General features: G+C 39.1%; 1 pseudogene; it reads right to left on the reverse strand.

The window, feature by feature from the left end:
- Positions 1-1,236: 1,236 nt before the first annotated feature.
- LOC146889956 (mas-related G protein-coupled receptor member B2-like) lies at positions 1,237-2,222 on the reverse strand (annotated as a pseudogene).
- Between the last annotated feature and the right edge of the window lie 3,464 nt (positions 2,223-5,686).

Raw genomic sequence — 5,686 nt, forward strand, 5'->3', positions numbered from 1 at the left:
ATATTATGCCATGTATGCCAATCTTCATGTTGCAGTTCTCCAATCTACAATCGAAATTTTACTTCAGAACAGAAATATGGACAGTACTGACCTCTGAGGGAAATAATTATGATTGTACAGGAAATGGAAAAAGCAGAGTAAAGAGACCTTCTGGGCCTTCATTGCATCTCAGTCCTCTACCCAAACTCTCTTAAGGAAATCTGTCAGTTTTCACTTCTGATCTGGTCAAACTGAGCTCTCTTAACTGTGCTTCAGTTGAAATTATCACACACTTCAGCTTTAAAATGTAAATATCATTTTATAGAAAAATGTTACTAAGATAAGCATGTTTCAAGTAATAAAGATATGGACTCTGTTAATGGCATAAATTTGAAGCAAGGTTGATTTCAAAGAATCTCATTGGAAATTTGTCTTAAGGGATAAGACAGTCCGGGAGAAGGCAATCATGGCAAAGAAAAGAGGAAAATAAAAACGACTTGAACAAGGAATGTTAAGCAAGGCATCGTAACAAAGCAGAAATGACAGTGTCCCTTTACCTTCAAATGTGCATGGATGTTAATGGATCTCAATACAATACCTCACCAGATTCTTCCAATTTGAAAAAATGGCAGATATAGTAAAATTAAAGGTAAGAAAACCATTGGGTGAAAAGAAATTTAAGACAGACTTTGCTTGAAAATGTATACTTGTTTACTAACCAAACTGTGTAAGAAAAATTATAGCTATATAAAAGAAGACTAAATATCCATAAATTCTTCAAAACTTATAGAAATTAAAGAACTGGCATTGTAAGGTATATCTATTTAATGCTTGAAGGACTGAAAAGATTGTTTGTAAGAAAGGACGTTTAGCAAATTATAACAATTATATAACCAGTATAACTTAGTTGACTAAAGAAATGCAACGCCTTTCTGCATTTTTATGCTTTCTGATGAAGGAGGAATTTCCCAACAGTAGGAGCAGTCCTTGCCCCCAGAGCACTTAGAAGGAGCCCCAGCAAATGGATATGATGAGGCCTTGTGTAAGACAGCTCTAGAAATGCTGCAGTCGGTGCTTGTGTAAAAAGTTTTGTACCAATCAACTTCCAGAAAAATGATTGCTCTTTATAAAAACTAATTGAGGTGAGGTGACAAACTGAACAAGATTATGAAAATAGCCCACACATGAGGAACAAAATTGTCTCTCATAACTACTTCTCTCTGATCTGAGCATCTCTGAGCTGCTGCACTAGAGTGTTCACAGTTCTCCAGACTCTCCTGAAGAGCCCCTCTCTCCACCATTCTCTTCAGGAGTGTCCTGCAGGGCTCTCTGCAGAAACAGCTTCAGAGACTTCCGCTGGTTTCTGCGGTGCCTGAATGAGCCAACAAAGAAGTAAATGAAGGGATTGGCACAGCTGTTAACACAGCATAGGAATACTATGAAACTAATATCACAACTTTTCACAAAACCAAAATATTCAGAAACACTGTAGCTTAAAAAGAAGACACCCAAGGGAAGACCAAAGATCAGGAAGAACAGCACTGTGAGTAAAATGATCACACACAGCCTGGTCACAGGGATCCGCTGTGAGTCACAGAAGATCCTTACCAGAAGGGTGAGGCTTGATGCACAGAGAACCACAAATGAAACAACTGGCCCGGCACCTGTGATGTAAAATAATGTCTTACACCGAAAGTGGTCAGTACTATTAGACAAAAAGCCACATGCCTCCCCAAGCAGGAGATTCAAGACCAGGGACAAAGCCCAAAGCAAGGCACATGTGACAGCTGATGTGTGCCTTGGGCGCTGGCAGCGATACCAAGTGGGCCACAAAACAGACAGGCAGCGCTCAACACTAATGGCACTGAGAATGCTCAGGCCAGAAAGATAACCAAGTCTTGGCACAACATTAAAAACATAAGGGATAGAGATGAAAATGGAGAAGAACACGTAAAGGAAAAGCTCAAGGAAATATACAAACTGAAAGCTCAGGAAGAGAAAGTCAGCCACAGCCAGGTTGAGGATGTAGACAGAGAAGGCATTCCTGCGCATGCGGAAGCCCAGAAGCCACATCACTATGGCATTCCTGCCATCCCAATCAGGGCAAAGATGAAGGAAAGACAAATTGTGACTTGGAACATGATTTCACAATATGAAGAATTAGTGTAGATGCTTCCATTTGGTGCTGTGATGGTAGTCTCCCAGGTTGAGATGTTGGAATTCTTGCTTAGCAAATCTCCACTAGTGCTCCTGAAACAAAAAATAAAAAGACATGAGCACATGCTGTGTACTCTCTGATTCCCAGGACTATCCTGTTCTGTGGTAAAGGCTGAGTCAATTCATGAGGAGTAGAAACAGGATTGTAAAGATTAAGTAATTTCTGGAGCCTTAATTGAAATCCAGTTTGTATTTTGGGGCTATCTACAACCCATGCCTTGTACTAAAATAAGAGTAGTTGGTGGTCCTGTAGAGACACTCAGTGTCTCGTACCATGTGAGAAAGAAAAACAACCATGAACCCAAATTCCTTTCTGTGCTAAGAATGCTCCTTCTCTGGTGCAGGAGCTTGGAAGCCAGAAGCATAACCATCAGCTGATATCAGTCCTGGCAGGGGGAAACTGTCAAATGGGAAAAGATGGATATCATGAATGAGATTCTTGAAGGAAATGGCAAATTTTACTATGACCAATATGAAAAGAAGCAGACCTACAGGCTAAGGCAAATAAGTCTCCATGTCAGATTTGAAACTAAAAATCATGGAAGTCTTTGAAGACATTAAAGACATTTCTGTTGTTTGTTGTTTTATCACAACTATACATTTCTCTATTGAGACACAGTGAGAAATTAAGACTTTACACTGAACAAATGAATAAACCCAAGAGTAACTACAGATAGAAAGTAATTTTTTGCATATATTTTAGAGAAAGTTAGTGCCACAACACACATAGAAAAGGAAGAAAATTTTATTGCTGAGCTTTCTATAAGTGGAAAATTCTAGTGTGTTTGAAAGAATGACTTATGCTGCAAGATGACTAATGATGGGATTTGTGATCCCCAAACCATGAATGCCTAATAAATGATGACACTGGTGACCTAAAAGAGTTTTAGCCTAAAATTTAGGCATTGAATTGAGGTCAACTGAACTTCTAACCCTCTTTTTAAAAAAGGAAATTTGCAGAAATAGGAAAAGAAGGAAAGAATTGACAACTGCCTAGACAGAGGTACTGTGTCACAGAGAATTCAGAGTAAAACAGAAACCATCTACCAGGCATGGTAGCTTACTTGTGGAATACCAGACAGTAGAGGATGGGCCTGGAAGAGTTTGAAGAATTCAAGCTCAATCTAAATTACACAGTGGGGTCCAGAAAAGCCTGTGCTGAAACTAAAGAAATAAACACAACAAAAGAAAGGAAGGAAAGAAGGGAAGGATGGAAGGAGAAAGAGATAAAGGGATCAAGGGAGGGAAGGACAGAAGGAGGAAGGAAGGAAGAAGGAAAGAAGGAAGGAAGGGAGGAAGGGAGGGAGGAAGGGAGGAAGGAAGGGAGGAAGGGAGGAAGAAAGGGAGGAAGGGAGGAAGGAAGGAGGAAGGGAGGAAGGAAGGAGGAAGGGAGGAAGGAAGGAGGAAGGGAGGAAGGAAGGAAGGGGAAATAGAAAAATATCTCAACGTTAGAGACTTTTGTGTCTCCATTTAGAGACACACCCTCATTATCCTATCTTCAACAGATGGGCCTGAGTTGAAGATTAAAACACAGAAGACTAATTCTGTGATTTTATAACATTAAGAATTTTCTGTAATCTACAAATATACATGGACAATCCAACAATGGTGGCATGCCGAATACACATGAAAAAGAATGAACCAATATAACAAAATGCAATGGTAAGTGTCAACAGTAGATGACACATAGCAGATGATAAAGGATGCAGGCACATGTGTCATTTTACCCAAAAAGTGAAAACTATTCCCAAAATAACAGAGTTCTGTGTAAACATCTTTGAGCTGGGAGATCACAGAAAGATAATGTTCCACACCCTGGAAGAATATGTAACTGCCAACTAAGTGTCACACCCATCCTGATGGAAACCACTCTCCTCATTAATAGCCTCTTAGGACCACCCTAGCTATCCAACTATATACCCCAGCTTCGTCTCCACTGAAGCTACTCACAGGCCCCTGATTAGAAACACCCTTCAAAATATTGCTCCTTTGGAATTCCCCCAAAGATATGTAGTCCACAAACAACATAGGTACTCCAAAATGTTGACCAAAATCTTATACCAAAATATATAAGCAAGAACCAAATTCCAGATGCCCAGGTAACCATTGTAAAATTCCAAACAATCAGAAAAATAAAAACAATATGTCTCTCCTAAAGTCCATGAGTCCTATAGTATGTACCCAAAGCAAGTACAATCTAAATGAATCTCAAGACATGGGATTCAAAAAGCGATTAAAAGAATGGGGGCAGGGAAAAAAGAATGCAGTGGAGACCAAGAAATTAAATGAGTATTAGGGTAGACACTTGAATGAACTTAAAGAAGACAGGAATAAATACGTGACTGAAGAAAAAAAAAAAAAAACAACACAATACCTAGCTATACACAGCAGAAGGCTGTTGTCTAGAACACATAAAGACTCAAAAAAGAAAACACCAACATAAGGAGCTACAAAATCAAGGAATGGACTATAGATTTGAACAAAAAATCCCCAAAGAAGAAATATGAAAATCTGTTAACGTTCTGAAAAGTGTTCAATATTAATGGCCACCAGGAAAACACAAATTAAAGCTGCTTTGAGATTCCATCTTATCCCAAGCAGAACGGCTATCATCAAGAATCCAAGAACAAGAAATGCTGATGAAGATACGGGGAAACGGGAACACTCAGTTATTGCTGGTGAGAATGCAAACTGAAACTACCACTACAGAAATCGGTGTGGTGATTCCTCAGAAAGTGAGATAGAACTGTTACAGTAAATGTACTAGCTAGTTTCAAGTCAACTTGCTACAAATTAGCACCATCAGATAGAAAGGAACCCCTACTGGGAAAATGCCTCCATAAAATCAGACTCTACACAAGCTTGTAGGGCATTTTCTTAATTAGTGGTTGAAGGGAAAGGCCCAATCCATTATGAGCAGTGTCAACTCTGAGCTGATCGTTCTGAATTCTGTAACAAATATAGCTAACTATGTGATAAGAGACTAAGGAAAATAAATAACATCTTTAGGAAAATGGTCTCATAAAGCATCTTACCTTCCCTCCATTCTGTTTACAGGAGGTGGCAAGCTGGTCTGTCACAAACAGAAATGTCCTGAGAGTCAACCATCAATATGAAGCATGTCTATAGTGCAGAAACTGTAGGGAGAATGATGTTGAGGAAAGACAATCAAGAAGGGAAGAAAGATCTGTAGCTTCATGCACTTGAATCTGCTTAAATAATTGTCTCTCATTGTGTCGTACTCTTCTCAAAACTATTCTTAATATTTGGTTTGGTCCCTATCTGTTTCCATTGGTAAGGCCAAATACTAGGGTTCCTCTTTCTTGTTCATGTTTCTTGACCCCAGAAGGCCAGCAATGTCAAACTGTGTGAGTCAGTGGTGTAGCATTATTTGTGTATCCATCCTAACTTTGTTTGCAAAACAGGAAAACAATGAGGAAACAAACATAAAGATGTTTATATCTGGTGAAGAGCACCAGGGTCATAAAAA

This window comes from Myodes glareolus, chromosome 24 (assembly GCF_982192425.1).
Source record: "Myodes glareolus chromosome 24, mMyoGla1.1, whole genome shotgun sequence".
NCBI lineage: Eukaryota > Metazoa > Chordata > Mammalia > Rodentia > Cricetidae > Myodes > Myodes glareolus.